The sequence below is a fragment of the Lepisosteus oculatus genome, unplaced genomic scaffold (genome assembly GCF_040954835.1).
Source record: "Lepisosteus oculatus isolate fLepOcu1 unplaced genomic scaffold, fLepOcu1.hap2 HAP2_SCAFFOLD_121, whole genome shotgun sequence".
NCBI classification, from domain to species: domain Eukaryota; kingdom Metazoa; phylum Chordata; class Actinopteri; order Semionotiformes; family Lepisosteidae; genus Lepisosteus; species Lepisosteus oculatus.
The window spans coordinates 251,005-267,620 of record NW_027167671.1 but is presented as its reverse complement, the minus strand read 5'-3'; the positions used below and the strand labels follow the sequence as shown (position 1 = coordinate 267,620).

The following is a 16,616-nucleotide window of genomic DNA, read 5'->3' as shown; positions in this document are numbered from 1 at the left end:
TCTCCAATGCTTCTGTCCAATGTGTCTGACAAAGGGAGAACGACGACACTCAGGAATAGTTTCAGAACAGCAGGCTCTGCAGCAGATTAGAACGGGTCAAGCTTCTGTAGAGGGTAGGGAAATGAAAGAAAAAAACGAAAGCATTTTCTACTAACAGACACAGAAAAAAGAAACAATCCATACTTTCATAAATATTGGCTGGAATGCACACCAGGCAGAAATGCTGACATGTGATTTGAGACACCTAAAAAACCTGCAGTCATTTTGCAGAACACACATCCTATATCCTTGTGAAGAGGAATTGTGACATGTTATCAATGATGAGCCCTCTAAGAAACTGATGTCCACTGATATACTGTACAGCACAAGCAATTGTTACCTGTCAAAGTGAAGATATTACTGGCATATTGTGCCGAGGTGTGAATGTGATACCTGTGGTGGAAACCGACTGCAAGATGGTTTCCCTGTAGGCCACCTGTAGTGGTCCAAGGTGAGTCTCAATGCCATATTCTCTTCTTATTTGATCATGAATGATCTCAATGTGTAGCTCCCCCATTCCACACAGTACAGTCTTTGAAAGAATAAGGCAAATTAATTTGACAAAACAGTAGAAATTAGGTGCTGAATTACAACAGTTAGCTGTACCAAGGTGCTATTGCTTGCGTTGTAACAACTTTGGAGTCTGCAGGGCACTTGTGTCCTGCTAATGCCTTAGCCCTTCCTTAACAACATCAAAAGACTATGGTCGAAAATTAGTTTATGTTTACTAAATAACTAGGCATGAACTCCCATCTCTTCTCACTTATGGTCATAACTGGATCTAAATCCCACTTAGGCTCATATAGATAATAAATTAATTCTTCTGCACATCCAATCACACATTATACAAGGATAGCATACACCCCTGAGTAAGGGCCCCTTAACCCCCACTGCTCCAGGGGTGCTTTATACTGTAAATGGCTGACACTGCGCTTGAGCCTCAAGCTTCTCTCCCAGTCCGTGTCTCATGGAGAGCAAGTTGGAGTATGCAAAAAGACAAATCCCTTATACAAGAAGTTGAATATGGCCAATAAAGTGATCTTTTCTTATAAATGGCCAACCATAACTGAGTTTCCTTGAGTGGAACATAAAACTGAGTTTGTTAGATGCCCATCTTTTACTGTATCATTGAATTCTGCATCAATTAATCATTCAGGTTTATCTGAGCTATAGAAAGACAGACAACTCCACACTAGACATATCAGAGGAAGGTGTGCACATTATCTTTACTCTTTTTCTACAAGCTGAAAACATGGGAAAATAATGCCTTAACTTTCAGGCCAGTCAGGGCATGCTCCAAGTCATCCAGAACAGCCAAAACAAAGCCTTTTAGCTGGGTCTGAATGCACCTTAAACCCAAACTCTGCTCACTTTATTAGTAGAGGGCAACACAAAAAAAATGTATGTAAATTTGATTAAAAGAGAGCATTTAATGAATGTCATTGCTGAGTATTTAGTGTCAGGGAACCAATCAGCAGAATAAGAGGATCCTTATGCAGAACCACAAATCCTGTATAATGTGGAGTAGCACAGGGACAAATCCAAACACATAATCCAGGGACTTAGTCAATTGGAGAAGCACTGAGTCCAGTAACTAGGGAAATCCCAGAAAGACAATCCAAAAAACAAAATCCAAAGAGAATGGTCAAAAAGGCAGGAGCAAAGATTAGGAACCAGCAGATCAATCAAAAAATTTAGAAACACACAAGAGGATACTTTGGGAGGCTTCTCAATAGGGAGCATAAATTGGCGTGAGGGAACTTTAAATACTAAAGGGAAAGGGACGTGGTTGGATAATTGGTCTGGGAGTGAGAATTTATGGAACCTGGTGCATGTGGGAATGTGATGGGTTCAATTAGGAATGAGATTGTGAAACAGTGGGTTTGGGAATGTAATGGCCTTTGTGAGGGAGAGTGTGGGGTGTGACATTTAGCATGTCCTCTTTTTGAGACCTAAAACATCGGTCTGACTGGGATTTATTAAATTCCAAAATTTTTCATTTTTTGGATTTTGTTTTGCTTGTTACTCAGACTGTGAAAGAAACATAGGTCTACATATTTTCATTAGTTCCATGTATTACCGGTAGATGTTTTGAACTTACACGCAGCGTAGCTTGAAAAGGTTTTTGTGTGTGTGTGGCTTTTTATGATAGATACTTTATTGATCCCGTGAGGGAAATTGCAGTGCAACAGCAGCTTTACACAGTCAACACAGCCACAGTGTAACAAATGATACAATAATAATAATAGTACAATACACACAATACAATCAGTACAGTGAGGGTGCACTAAAAGAGCTACTCACAGTCCGGACACACAAAGAACAAACTAGAACAGAACAGTAAGCAGAAAAATTGTATCACACATATGAATATACAGTAAATATAGATGTAAATATAGATAAAGATATAAATATAAATGTATTGCACGGGTCCCTGGCATGTATTGCACAAAAAACGGATGTAAACGGGAAAAGAAAAGAAAAAGAACAGATGTAGCAGTAGATGTGTAGATGCGTTCAGTCCAGAAACAGATCACTGTCAATGTTGCCTCTGCTCAGACACAAGGTGGATGCATTGTACAGTCTTATAGCAGAAGGCAAGAATGACCTCCTGTAGCGCTCCCTGTCGCACCGTGGATGAATCAGTCTATTGCTGAACGTGCTCTTCATTTCTACAAGCCTGTCATAGAGGGGATGGGAGATGTTGTCCATGACAACATGATTCTCCTCTCAGCCACTACCTCCAAGGGGTCCAAGTCAGACCGTATTACAGAGCTTGCTCTCCTGATGAGCTTGTTCAGCCTTTTAGAATCCACTGCTCTAATCCCAGGGCCCCAGCATACCACTGCGTAGAAAATGGCGCTCGCTACCACTGACTGATAGAACATATGTAGCATCTTACTACATACATTGAAGGACCTGAGCTTCCTCAAGTCGGCTCTGTCCCTTCTTATAGATGGCCTCGATGTTCTTAGACCATTCCAGTCTATCGTCGATGTGCACTCCCAGGTACTTGTATGAGTCCACCATCTCCACGCCACTCCCATGGATGTAAACAGGAGTAGGTTTGACCTTTTTCCTCCTGAAATCTACCACCAGTTCCTTTGTCTTTGTTACATTCAGTTCCAAGTGGTTCACCCCAGACCACTCCACAAAGCTGCTGACCAGTCCTCTGTACTCCTCCTCCTGCTCACCCTTGATACATCCCACAACTGTAGAGTCATCTGAGAACTTCTGCAGGTGGCATGACTTTGAGTTGTGCTTAAAGTCCGAAGTATAGGAGGGTGAAGAGGAATGGAGAAAGAACTGTCCCTTGAGGTGCCCCTGTGTTACTCACTACCTGTTCAGACACACAGTTCTGAAGTCTCACAGACTGTGGTCTGCCTGTCAGGTAGTCAGTGATCCACGAGGTCATGGAGGGATCGACTTGCATCTCCTCCACCTTCCTCCTTAGAAGTAAGGGCTGGATGGTATTGAGGGCACTGGAGAAGTCGAAAAACATGATCCTTACAGTGTTGCCAGCCCTGTCCAGGTGTGAGTAGGCCCTTTGCAGCATGTAGATGATCGCATCCTCCACACCAACTGTGGGCTGCTAGGCGAACTGTAGGGTTTCTCATGGCCATGAGAAATAGCAATGTTTAATTTGTTTCATTATATTTCAAAATGTTTCGTTAAAATTTATCATTTTTGCAACCAATGAGGACTTCTCCTAAGTTATGATGTCTTCATTTTTTCCTCAGATGTGAAGACTTCTGTTGTTTTAAAAGGAAAAAAAAACTTTACATTTAAAATAGGGTTATATTTTAGTTTTTTCCATGTTTGCCAATATGGAAGAGAAATAGCAACCCTGCAACTGTTCCATAGTTCAGTAAGAAGTTTAAAAATAACTAGAGAGTTTAAATTGATTTTTTGATAAGAAAAAGTAATAAAGATTCATTACATTGGAGGCATGTGTCAAGTGTCGATTCATTAAAAAAATGAAAAACTTTCACAACCCAAAGCAAGGCTGGGAAAGGTCAGAGGACTTGCCTCGTGTGTAAAACACTTAGTTGCAGCATTCTAGGTATTGTCGTTTAAATGCTATTGGCTTATGAGCAGCATCCCACTGCATAGTGCCACTTTAAATAAAACCAAGAAAAAAGATTCACACCACAAGGCTTTGTCTGTCTGTCAGCAGTATTGTGTACAGTATATAGTTGACTCTTACCTGAATGAAAACAGGACATAAAGAAAGGGTTTCAGAAATCCAAGCTTTATTCCCTGCTTATAGGCTAGATAACTGGAGACTACTTTGAGTTTGTTTCAATGATGTTTTGACTTCCTGTGGTCATATGCGGGTTGTTTGCACGAACCCATATTGACCAGTATTTCTCGCAGTGTGAATGTATGCACACAGCGGTCCCGCAGTGTTCCAGTTAGTTACGCACTATGGTAACAGTCAGGTATACCTTAAAACTCTGGGCTTTATTCCATAAAATACATGTACATTCCATGCAAAATGCAAGGGTTTGATAAGTGTTATCAATTTCTTGCAAACATTTTCTTTGAGGGCATTTTTGACAACATTCTCCCTCAGGGCAATGCAGTGTATATAACCCAAGCTATAGATATGCGTTAGGGTTAGGGTTAGGGTTCAGATTGCTTCAGAGTTTCCACAATCTTTCACTCATTTACATGCAAAATATCCTTCACTCAATCAAAATATACTCCTGAAGGGACCACACATCCAAGCCAAACTGAAGAGAACATACTGTATCAACAATGGTAAGATTCTGTTTTTGGACAAGTATACTGTGATTGGAAAGTTTGTGTTGAATGGTGTTTACACAAGAGATCTATTGAATCAGTCAAAAGAAAATAGCCAGATACTTTCTGGGATTGAAAGGAATTTCCTATGCTGTCAGGTTAAAAGAACTCTCGGAAGGACCCATTCAAGTATTCCAAATCTTCAAAGGCATTGATAGACAGAGTTAACGCCATAGACATCTTCATAATAAACAGTAAATCAAACTTGGGAGTAAAAGTAGAAACTAAAAAGGAAGTGCAACTTCAACTTCAGCAACTTAACTTAGACTGTCGTTAGTGGCAGAAATTAGTTCAAGAAATAACTATAACATTACAATACATACAGTACAGAAAGGGTGGGGAATAAATGTAAGTACAGCAATACCACTGCATTTATGTTTCCATGATGTGCTTGAACAAGTACTGAGCCAACATTCTAAGGCATATGAGCCACAGGCAATACATAAAGAATGGAGAAGCAAGGTCAATTCTGATTTCAAAATAACGACTTTATTAAGCACTTGAAACCACCAAGAAACAGCAGAGAATAGTATAAACACAAATAACACAAGTTCTGTCTTTTCTGATGTCTTCACTGTGATGTTTCATTCTCCACCATTACGTCTCTTCTTCCACTTGGAAGTCTAACAGACACAAAGGTGGGAGAGTTGGTAAAGGTGGAAGTTGGCACCAGGATAGACAGACGGGCTGGGTGATCATGTGCATGAAGCATACAGAATACAATACGTCCATCAATCAGTCAAGCAACATCACTGGGAGCCTCAAGCTCCAGCCCACCTGCATTTAATTAAGGGTGTACCAGAACAGGCCTGCCACAGTACTTTCATTTTTCATCTTTCACACAATTCAGTAATGACTAATTCATTCACTGATTATGAATAACATACATTGACAAAAATAAAGTAGTTTTTAATTAGTAAGCGATACCTTTAAATACATTGGAAGCTAAAAATATTCCAGATTAGTTTTTTGTGCTAAGTACTATAAATGTAAAAAGAATAACCTAAAAAATGCATTGGTAGAAATGTATTACAATATTTAATCATCTGCAAGTTTCTAGACCACATACTACATGTAATATTCATTTTAATAAATTAAACAGTCCGGCTGTTAATGATGTATATTGTCCCCTATTAAGTGTTTGTGAATGTAGATTGTGATTTTATAAATTTTAGACCTACATTTTCAATTTAAAGGAAATGAAATGTTTCTGTTTTAAAATTAGAGCTGTACTGTAAAATACAGGACCGCAGATCACAGATAGTACCTTTTGCTCAAAGTCGGTGCATCAGGGAAGACAGCAACCGCTGTCCAAAGTGTCTGAAATGACAAATCTTTGCATGAGACTCATTGCACCACGGAGTTGCAAAGCTGGCTCCTTGAAGGAAATCACCATCTTACCCGTCTAGGAAAAGAGCAAGCTTGTACCTGGTTTCCTGGGAGGCGTCTTGTGCCAGCCGAGTGGCAGCAGGCAGGATGCAGCTGGTGAGTTCCCTGGGGAGGTTACGTGCGCCCATCCTCTCCACCAGGACCTGGGGTGCTATCTGCTTGTGTGTTCTCATGTGTTTCTGGTGTGAGTGTGCACGTGTCCGTGTCTGTGTGTCTGTCCTGTGACGGACTGGTGACAAGTCCAAGGTTTGGCCTGATTTACACCCACTGTTTGCAGAAATAGGCTCCAGCTAACTCATGACCATAAACTGAAGAAAGTGGTTAGAAAATGAATGGATATTAGCATTGTAGTAAACATTCTTTAGTACATGCTTTGATTTAAAGCTCCGTGAAACGTAAATGACCCTTCACAGCTCCTGAAGTCAGACCCTAAGATTCTGGGTATTATTCTATTCTGTATATTTCTGCCCTCACCTCAGACCTCCATTCAGCAGTGCGTTGATTGCACGAGCAGGGGTACATGAAGGATGAATGTGTTGGATTCTCCGGCTTTGTGCAGCAGCACCTTAACTGTGTTGCCCAGTTCCGGGTCCATCCCTCTCTGCAGGAAGGTGAACATGTCTTTCAGACACACCACTGCAATCCTAGACACAGCTGATCGCAGAGCCTCGTCTGTACCCCTCTCTTGAACCATTCTCTATAAATGGTTCAGAATGGATACAAAAACAGTAAAAAGCAATCATACAAATGAACAATTAATATTTTGGAGAGATCACACCTCCTGCACGAGCGCCTGGGAGACATTGTGCAGTCTGCTCTTCAGGATGGCGGGGTGATGCTGGAACAGACGCCTTATGAAGGTCAGTCCGTCAACCTTCCTCTCCCTTAATTCAGTGAAAGGAAAGAAATATATCAACCAGGACAAAGAAAGAGGTCTAACTAACTGTATAGAGCTATGGGCAGCAAGGTCTATATTTTCACTAGTCAGAACTGTATTCAAAGAAAGCGGAATAGTTGGATGCTGATTGTACTGCTTTATGCATACCAGTCGTCAGAGGCCAGAAACTGAAGGCTCTGGGTGAGGGCCAGCTCGGAGATGCTGATCTGACCTCCGATATGGGGGGTACTCTTCAGAGGCAGAAAGAGACGTTGTAGCGGTGAGGCTTAATAATAAGGCAGAATTAAGTGTTCTGAGCCTTCCCAAATGAGGCCCCATTTCTCTGTTCATCTCTGTGGTGCAGCCACAGAGAAACTATTCATGCAACATGTTTTCTTTTGATAAGGACAGCTCCCAAAGGGGGATGCACTTAGCTAAGCCTGGCTATCATGATCAATGGTCATCCATTGGCGCCTATCTGTCTAGGGAGTGCCAGTTGGACATCTGGACTGCATTACTAAGTGTCAGGACTAAGTGACTCATATCTCACCTTGATCAACCAATCAGGGACTGGTAGGGCCGAGTAACCCACGTGGGACTCTGATGCCCATGGAACTTTCAGCCAATCAATGAGCTGAAGTTCCTCCAGGTAAAAACAGGCAACACAGAGAGCCTGAGAGATTCAACAAGATTCAGATTCAGATTCAACAAGATTCAGATTCAGATTCTAAAGGGAATTCAAAGGAGAATTCCAGGGCAGGACGGCCCAGGAGCAGAAGGCTCCCAAGGGCAGGACATTCTCGCAGGGCGCCTCCTGACCATCCTGAGACTCAGCCCGGACAACCACGGAACGGCCAGTGTGTCCGAGTGCCAGAACTTTCCTTTGTTCTAAGAGTCTAGAGTGGAGGTTGCCAGAGAGTAGCCAGCAGCAGGCCTCGTGAACAGGTCGGAACTGTGGACAGCTGAATCACTGTTCAGAACTAGCTCTTCATCAGGAACGAACCAGTCCTCTTCCTGACTTGCTGGGACCCACAGTCATCTTTTCTCCTGTGCACAAAGTTTGCTAGTTAATGCCAACAATGAGCACGGAGCCAGAGAGCGCGGATTGGACAGCAACAGCCTGCAACTGTTTCTTTGTGCCCGCAGGAGATCTGAATCCCCAAAGATTGGATGAGTATTCAACTTCAATGCATTACAGCTCGAGAATTCAATTGTTATCCCAACCAGTTGATATCAATTTAATTCCTAAGAGTTATGTACTTGTTTGAGTATCTAATGTAGAAGTTATAACCAAGTTCATTTATGAAACTGTCTTAATGAATGACATACTGAACGTATGTCCTCTTGATATGTATAACTCTTTGTAACTGACCGAATATACCTTTTGTATTCTGATAACCCTCTCGATAAGATCTGTTAGGTTTATATGCATATTATATGTATTAATAAATGTATCCTCGTGTATTAGTACCTGTGTGTGCGCGTTGTTTGAGTTATGTCACATGGTTGGATTCTAAAGCCATCAAAAGAATCAACTTTGTGATTTACTGCTACAATTAATAATTGTCTCAGTAAATGCCCAAACCCTACAGAACTGGTGCCTTCAGAGAGCCACTATGATTACATATTTGGCGTCCCTGAACCGGTTTTCCCTACATTATTTGGCGTCCCTGGGTCGGTTTAATCTACAACGTTATCCCTCTCCTCTGCAGATCCATCCCCCCCTGTCATGCGCAGGCGTTTCTTAAGACTCCCCACGCTCCTCCACTGGTCCTGGACGTGCCCCATCTTGTGTGTCTGTAATAACAGAAAAGCACAAGTTAACCCTGGGGAATCCTGGCCCGGCTCAGTTTTGAGACCAGCTGGACCAGTCCTGGTAAAAGTTTTTACTTTGAGTCCTCTGAAATATTTACTGTTGGACCCCATGACATAAATTGTTTCACAGCACTGAATTGTGATTCATAGTATTCATATACATATACTTGCATTTTATTTTGAGTTTCCTCTATATTTTGCTGCTGTAACATAACTTACAGCCATATGACGGCAACTCTATAATGCTGCTGATATTATTAAGTACAGTACATAGATGAAAGTGCCATGCAAGGGATTTGATAGGTGTTTTCTAAAAGCAAGCTAAAGGCTTTCACAAGTTATCCACCAGAGTCTACAAAAAATGTAAAAATGTTTAGATAAATAACGGTGCCTGATCATTGAACGAAATCTGGCTGGTCCCAAAATGATCAAATCCCTCAAATACCACTGATGCAAATACCACTGTAGATGGAAATAGAACATATTAGTCCTGTTTCATTGTTATTTCCTATATACTGAACCCCAAGGTCTACAAAAAAATTAAAAATGTTTTAATTTCTGAGATTTCTGAGATAAATAACTGTGCCTGATCATTGTAAGCAATCTGGCTGGTCCCAAAATGATCAAATCCCTCAAATACCAAATATATTATAGATGGAAAAAGAAACATATTAGTCCTGTATCATTGTTATTTCCTATATAGTGAACCCCTGAACAGATTTTTGCTGTTTGTTATTATTGGGTCAATTCCTTTCCAGGCTGTATTTTTACATCTAAAATACTCTAATATTCTATTCCAGAATACTGTCTGTATAGGGCTTCAAATACTGTTGTTGTGAATATTAGGTCAGTACGTAGACAGGACTTGATCATAATATACTGTAGTTACACTTGTGTGCTATGGCATTACAGTATACAGAGTACACACGTATGCTGATGGAGACATTATTACTAATCTTGATTGTTTTTGATGTCTTGATGTGAAGTGTTTATAAATAAATATACTTTAGAAGGTATTATAAAAAACTAGGACATTGATGAAACACAAAAATGAAAGACCTACAGAGCATTTTCAAACTCAAAAGTTTTGTTTGTAAAAAACTCAAAACAAAAGCAAAGAGAAATAAAGGCCTCTTACTCACCTCCTCGACGTAGGGGTGACTGTTGTGTTGGACTGCCTTTCCATAGACTCGCGCCAGGGGCTCGACACTTGTGTTGCCAGTGCTGGTGCCTTGCCCAGGGCACGACATCAGGCTCTGCTGAGAAGCAACTCGAGTGGAGCTCCCCAACACTCCTATAGAGACAAAGTGACCAAAGCACTGGCCCTGAGACTTAGACCTGCACTGAGCTCTTGAGAACCTATGAACAGATTTCAAAACTGACATTAATAACTGCATCACCTGTTTTATTTTTAAAGTGTTAGTGAGTTGGAATGTATGATTTAATTACAATGCCTGACAGGCATCACTGAAATGGACGCAACAATATTAAAATAATAATGTGATAATAGCCAGATTCGACTGAAAGCAACTCACCAAATTGAGGCTCAGAAATTACACCAACAAATTGGTATGACTTTAAAAATATCACATCTCTGCCTATGTTACAAATGTGTTGACTACAAAAACTCTATCATCATGATCCAGAGTCCCATTGACTACATTAGATTAGTTAAAGCCTGCATTCCCATCTGATATTATCATTCCTCTGTGGGCTAACTATCACATAATGCATCACATAACGCATAATTTAACAAAGAATCAAGGCTTAATAGTTAATTTTCCTTTGTTTTTCCTCAGAAAAACTAATTATCCTTCAGAGCCAGTCCTTGTTATCATTAGTGACATCTTAACCAATAGTGCAGCCGACTCACGTCTGGGGATTCTGGACACTCTGCGGGGCACTCGGCCCGGGGGTGTGGCAGCAGGAGGGGACACCACTATCAACCTGTCCTCCTCAGGCTCACCAGGCCCATTAGAATAGGTCAGCCACTACTCCACTACACTCACATCCGAGGTCACCCCTGCAAAACAAAGTCCGCATTTCTCAACACCCTTCACCTTTCAAAACCCAGGAGACACACTGACACTCATGCCGAAGTACAAATGCCAAAATCAACTGAGAAAAATGTGGGCAGGTGTTATTCTTTATTTCTTTATCTCTAAATAAGACCCAGTAGGCAGCAATAATGAACAGCTACTGTGTTTTCTGTGGACAAAGACAGTTTTTTCACTGATGAAAATGACTAGGAAATGCAGTAATCTAGTCTAGAAAAGAAAAAACTGAAACAGACTGTGCCCCATTCAAAACCCAAGCTGTAATGTTTAATTACTGTTCAGTTTTGCCCAGTCTCACAGCTGGTTTCTCAGCACACACTCATACACACAAGCAAACACATTCAAACAAATGACAAGACAGCAGCTCCAGCTGTCAGCACCTTCGGTGGGGCTGTCCTCCACTCTGGAAGCAGCCATCAGCTTTCTGGAGGGGATTCCATCCAAGCGAGACCTTGCTACTAAAGGAGGGGAGTAATCGGACCTGCAGGGAAGACACAGAGACAGAGGAGAAAAGTGAAAAAATAATAACAATCAGCACTGCTCTGACAGTTATCTTTACAGAGCTGGAACAGAGCTGTCAATTTTGAGATCCCCAACCCCACAGGCAAGAATGTTGTGATGTCCACCACTGGTGTGTTCTGACTTCCTCATAGTCCACTGCCTCCTCTTCTCCATAAAGCTGAAGGTTACTTTCCATTGGGCGCTCCAAGGGGCGCCCTGTCTGGCTTGCCTTTCCTGAGTCCCTGGGCATACCCTAGGCCCTGTCGGGCAAGGGCTTGGTGCCTCGAGAGATCGGGGGCACGGGTTTGATTCCATTGAAGACACAGCGGCAGGTTGTGGAGCACATCTGAGAGGCTCTGAGGAGCTCTGGGAAGGTCCTTCCCTGGGCTTCCCCTGAAAAACACAGACAGGGCTTACACATACTGTCTGTACATAACGTTCTGAGAGGAAACTATATTTCCACTTGACCTTTAAGAAGAATAAAGGGTGAGGACTGCTTGTCTATTGTGAAGGCTGTAGTGGTTAGTCAGGATGGCAGTCTTCCTAACAAGTTGCCATTGTTGCTAAAACACTACATCAAGTCCCCTGCTCTTTCACCACATGGAGGTCAAGATTGTGCAAACCAACTTGACTGTAACCACTACCAGTCTTCATAATAGGCAATCAGTCCTCAGTCTGATACTTAACAGTAATCAATAGTACTACTATCACCAAAATTGGAATCAAAACTGCAGTTGTCAAAAATCATCCAAACTACCATTATCAATGTTCCTCAATTTTTATGATCACTTAATAAAAACTGAGCAAGATGAAAGAAAGGAGAAAGAAAAGGAATGGATGTGTATCCTTCCCTGCAGTGTTCTGGGAACTGGGGCAGAGGGATCTGCACAGAAGACTGCTCTCCTTCCTGCTGGATCAGGTGCTGGACATGTCAACATTAGGGTCCACATTCCTGCAAGCTGGCTGAGAGCCCAGACCCCCAGCAGCTCCTGGGGCTGTGAGAAATGTACGCTCTACGCTGGAATGTCTGCAGAGAGGGCAGGAAGTCTTTGTAGGCACATTGTCCCCACCATGGACAGGAGCTGTCAAAACCAGCCAAACATAGCTCATTCCTTGGTTTTCCCAAACATTGAAAGATGTTAAGGATTAATATAATTAACTAGCATAGCATTGTCATTACCAGCCCAAGCATCATTTGTATATCATTAGACATCAAGTATCAAGTATACCATTAGACAGACCAAGCCTTAGCTGTTAAGTAATGCATATGCGTGGAACTGTGTATCCAAAATCCATTGGGAGTTTTAATGCTATGACTAAAGTTCTGTTGAGAAATAAAAAAAACATTTAACAGCTTGTGAGATATCAAATCCTTTTTCATCTAAAAGTCCAGTTACATCTATGAGCCAAAGACACAACCAAAGCACAGGCAATCGGGTGGGAAGAGAAGAAATGTCAATAGCAGGAAGCAGCACTCCCCGAATCAGTTTCAGCTGTGACTCTTGGGCTACTCATCAAGGATTTGCTTTTTGCTTTGAAAATTTCACAGCCTCTCACTTCTTTGTGAAAAAAAATAATTTCAAGGTTTAATAACCGGCCTGAGAAATTGGGACTGCAGATCCCCTTTCAGGCCTGACCCTCCTCTGTGAGCACACCTCTCTCTCTGTCGGAAGGGTTGGTGGGGCTCAGGAACTGCATGTCCGAGTCCTCTCCACCACTGTTCTGTGACATCCTCAGGAGCCCTTTCTTCCCTGAAACCTGGGGTTGGTAAGGCTCTGGGATAACTGGGTGGGGAAGCAGAGTTGCTGGGGTTAACAAAAAACTAAAACCACCTGTATTCTGGCCAGAATCTACTGCAAATGAGTTTGCTTACTCTGAAGGAGCTCCTTGGGGTTTTCTCTGTGAATCTGGAAATATCATCACCTTGTGAGCTTTTGTCACCTGATGATCTACTGCCTCACAGAACCAAAACGTCGCACCCAATACTCTAAAACTCTGGCACGCTATCTGTTGCTGTGTTGCTAAAGCTGGAGTTGAAATGTGAACAGGAATGTGTACTGGCATATCCACTCCTAAGAGTTCAATAAATGGGTTGTGCTGCTATCTCTAGCGTGGCTTGATTTGTGCCCATTGTCTACAGATCAGTTCATATGTCTGTAAGAGTTCACGATACAGTTCTGAAGGTCTTTGAAACTGACTTGTTGCAACCCCCTCTGATAGGGCAGTTATCAGGCAATTTTCTTTTTCAAGAACCAATTTTGATCAATTCTCAATTCATTCATCCATCCATCCACTTTCTAAACACTTTATCCAATACAAGGTCATGAGGGAGGGAGCCGGAGTCACAGGGCACACAGACAGAAACACAGACATGCTCATATACTCACATCAAAGCCACTTGTTCCAGAAGCCAATTAACCTACCACCATGTCTTTGGACTGTGGGAGGAAACTGGAATACCTGGAAACCCATAAAAACTAGTGCTGCACGGCAGCAATGCCAACCACTGAGCCAACATGCCGCCCATTAATAACTCACCAAAATCAGAACGATCCTCAAAATCAATAAAACAATACAATGATCCCCAAGGCCAGTCTTACTATCCTCTAAACTTTTACCAAAGGACTCCTAAAAACATTCATGAAAACGAATGTTAGAAACATAATGTTTTTACCACATCAGCAGCAGCAGAAGAGCCTTTTCTTGATGCAAGGCAGTTTAAAAAGACAGAGCAGAACCAAGTATAAAGTAATACAATTTTTTTTCCCTGAGGCTGGAGAATCCTGTATTACCGATAAAAAGGTAAGTTTATTTTCGTTTTGTACAGTTATGAAGGTGGGATGTTAGAAAGGAATAGTGTCAAGTCTGTAATAAATCCCTCTTCACAGGCCATTAGAGAGTTTTTGTTACCACTGAAGTTTTGCATGCAACTCTGGTACCAGTCCCTATTATCATTAGCGACATCTTAACCAATGGTGTAGCCGACTCACATGTGGGGATTCTGGAAACTCTGCGGGACACATGGCCAAGGGGTCTGGCAGCAGGTGGGGACACCACTATCAGCCTGTCCTCCTCAGGCTCAGCAGGCCCGTTACAATAGGTCAGTTGTTGTCCCGCTACACTCACATCTGAGGTCACCCCTACAAAACAAGGTCAAAATTTCTCAACACCATTCAGAACTGTCACCCTTTACACCAATCTCACAACACCTGAGCCCACAGTAGCAGACGCACTGACACACACAGCAACCTCAACACAAGGAGGGCAAATGCAAGAACTGACGGAGAAGAATAATCGGCAAGGTCTATATCTTCTTTATCTCTTTAACTCTAAATGAGTCCCAGCAGACAGGAAGTTTCAATCTCTACTGTGCTGTACTGTTCAAACCTAGAGCTACTAGGTTACTTTCAGTTTTGCCTACTCTCACGGCTGGTTTCTCAGCACACACTCATACACACAAGCAAACTCATTCAAACAAATGACAGGCCAGCAGCTCCAGCTGTCAGCACCTTGGTTGGGGCTGTCCTCCACTCTGGAAGCAGCCATCAGCTTTCTGGAGGGGACTCCAGCCAAGCGAGGCCTTGCTACTGATGAAGGGGAGTTATTGGACCTGTAGACAAGACACAAATGGAGACACAGTGGAGAAAAGTGAAAAAATGATAAACATTGCTGTGTCATCTTTACAGAGTTCGAGCAGTGTTGGCAACTCTGTTCACTCCCTTGCCAAGTTCACAACCCTGCTTTGAAGGACATAAAACCACAAAAGATGCCAGCTTGAACAACAACCTAACTTTATCAACACTCTTCACTCCAGCCGCCACAAAAAAACAGAAAAGATGTTCATAAAAGTAGGAGGCTACCTGTGTGGCAGTAAGCAAAAACAAAGTTACAAGTTTGGAAAACGAGCTTCAGTGCACTGTTTATAAAAGCCACAACCGTCTTGAGCTGTAAGGGCAGCATTTTAATTGCTCTGATTGTGTCTGCAATGTGTACATTTCTGAGGGCCGTGTGTCATGGACAGACCTGGGTTGGGCGTTCGGCGGCACAGGCTTGATTCCATTGGAGAAACAGCGAGAACGCACAAGCGTGGCTTTAGTTAGCACCGGGCAATTCTCACGGGCTTCACCTGAAGGACACAGTAGGAAAGGCATTCCTAAAAAATTATAAAAGCAACTAGATCACATTTATTTTCTAACCACTTTATTTAATTTAGTGTTGCAGATAGCACACCAGGAAGTGAGCCAAGAGCCCCAGTGCTGCAAGACAGCAATGCTCATCACTGTACCACCATGCTGCCCATCAGATCTACACACTTATCTAGGAACCCCAGTGCAATAGCGATCTACATATAGTTATTCCTAATTACTGTATATCCCAATGCAGACTTGATCAGTTATTTGGAACTAAACTATGGAAGAATCCTGGAAAATTCTACTGAAGTTTCTACAGATTTTAACTCAGTAAAAACTCATCCCCAGGACTGGAGTACGACCATGCCAGCAGAGCTCTTGATTAAGCTAATTCAAAAGTAGTTGGATACCATCAATGCTCAGTTTTTGAGTTTCACACCTGCCTTCTTTCAAGTAATTGACTGAATGAAGTGACTGGACCTTTTGAGATTAAATTCACATTGCAGTCTACAGTATGATACAATGATTGAAATCACCTGGTTTAAGTCTTTGACAAAGTGGCATCACCAAATACTAATTAACAGAGCATCGATGGGATTAACCTGCTTTGCCAAAGTGCACTGATTCCCATTATTGGTGTTTGTGTGGTCACCTATTGTGTTGATTCCTGGCTTTTCAATGCATCTGTCCTCTGCTGCTTCTATTTCTTCTCCCCTGTCCCAAACCCTCTCATGGTAAAACAGCAGCTTCTTCTGATCTCGCCATCAAGCTAGAGAGTAAGATTGTTCCTCTTTAGAGACTGATATTTACTGATCTGTCTATTAAAGCAATGCTTCTCAACCCTGCTTCTGGAGTGTCTTACTTTTCCTTCTGGCTGATCTCTAAATGATTGAGGCTGAATGATTCTTTTTATTTGGTGATTTGACCTTTTCAACCTGTTTCTATGACATGTTATGCAAAAACTGACAAATAAAATTCCACCTACTCTGCCCTCAGTTTTCT

General features: G+C 42.1%; 2 long non-coding RNA genes across 3 annotated transcripts in view; both read right to left on the bottom strand.

Annotated features, from left to right (window-relative positions):
* Nucleotides 1–8,597: 8,597 nt before the first annotated feature.
* On the bottom strand, nucleotides 8,598–12,376 carry LOC138226264 (uncharacterized). Its single transcript, XR_011184454.1, has 4 exons — nucleotides 11,364–12,376; nucleotides 10,800–10,949; nucleotides 10,069–10,245; nucleotides 8,598–8,908 (listed from the first exon to the last, which is right to left on the bottom strand). It is a non-coding gene; the product is annotated as an uncharacterized lncRNA (long non-coding RNA).
* Nucleotides 12,377–15,277: 2,901 nt separating this feature from the next.
* Nucleotides 15,278–16,616, bottom strand: part of LOC138226259 (uncharacterized) — a 37,767-nt gene continuing 36,428 nt past the window's right edge. For both annotated transcript variants that reach the window (XR_011184449.1, XR_011184450.1), the window contains exons 2-3: nucleotides 15,508–15,610; nucleotides 15,278–15,344 (exon numbers count right to left, since the gene is read on the bottom strand). This is a non-coding gene — a long non-coding RNA (uncharacterized lncRNA). The remainder of the gene's footprint in view (nucleotides 15,345–15,507; nucleotides 15,611–16,616) is intronic.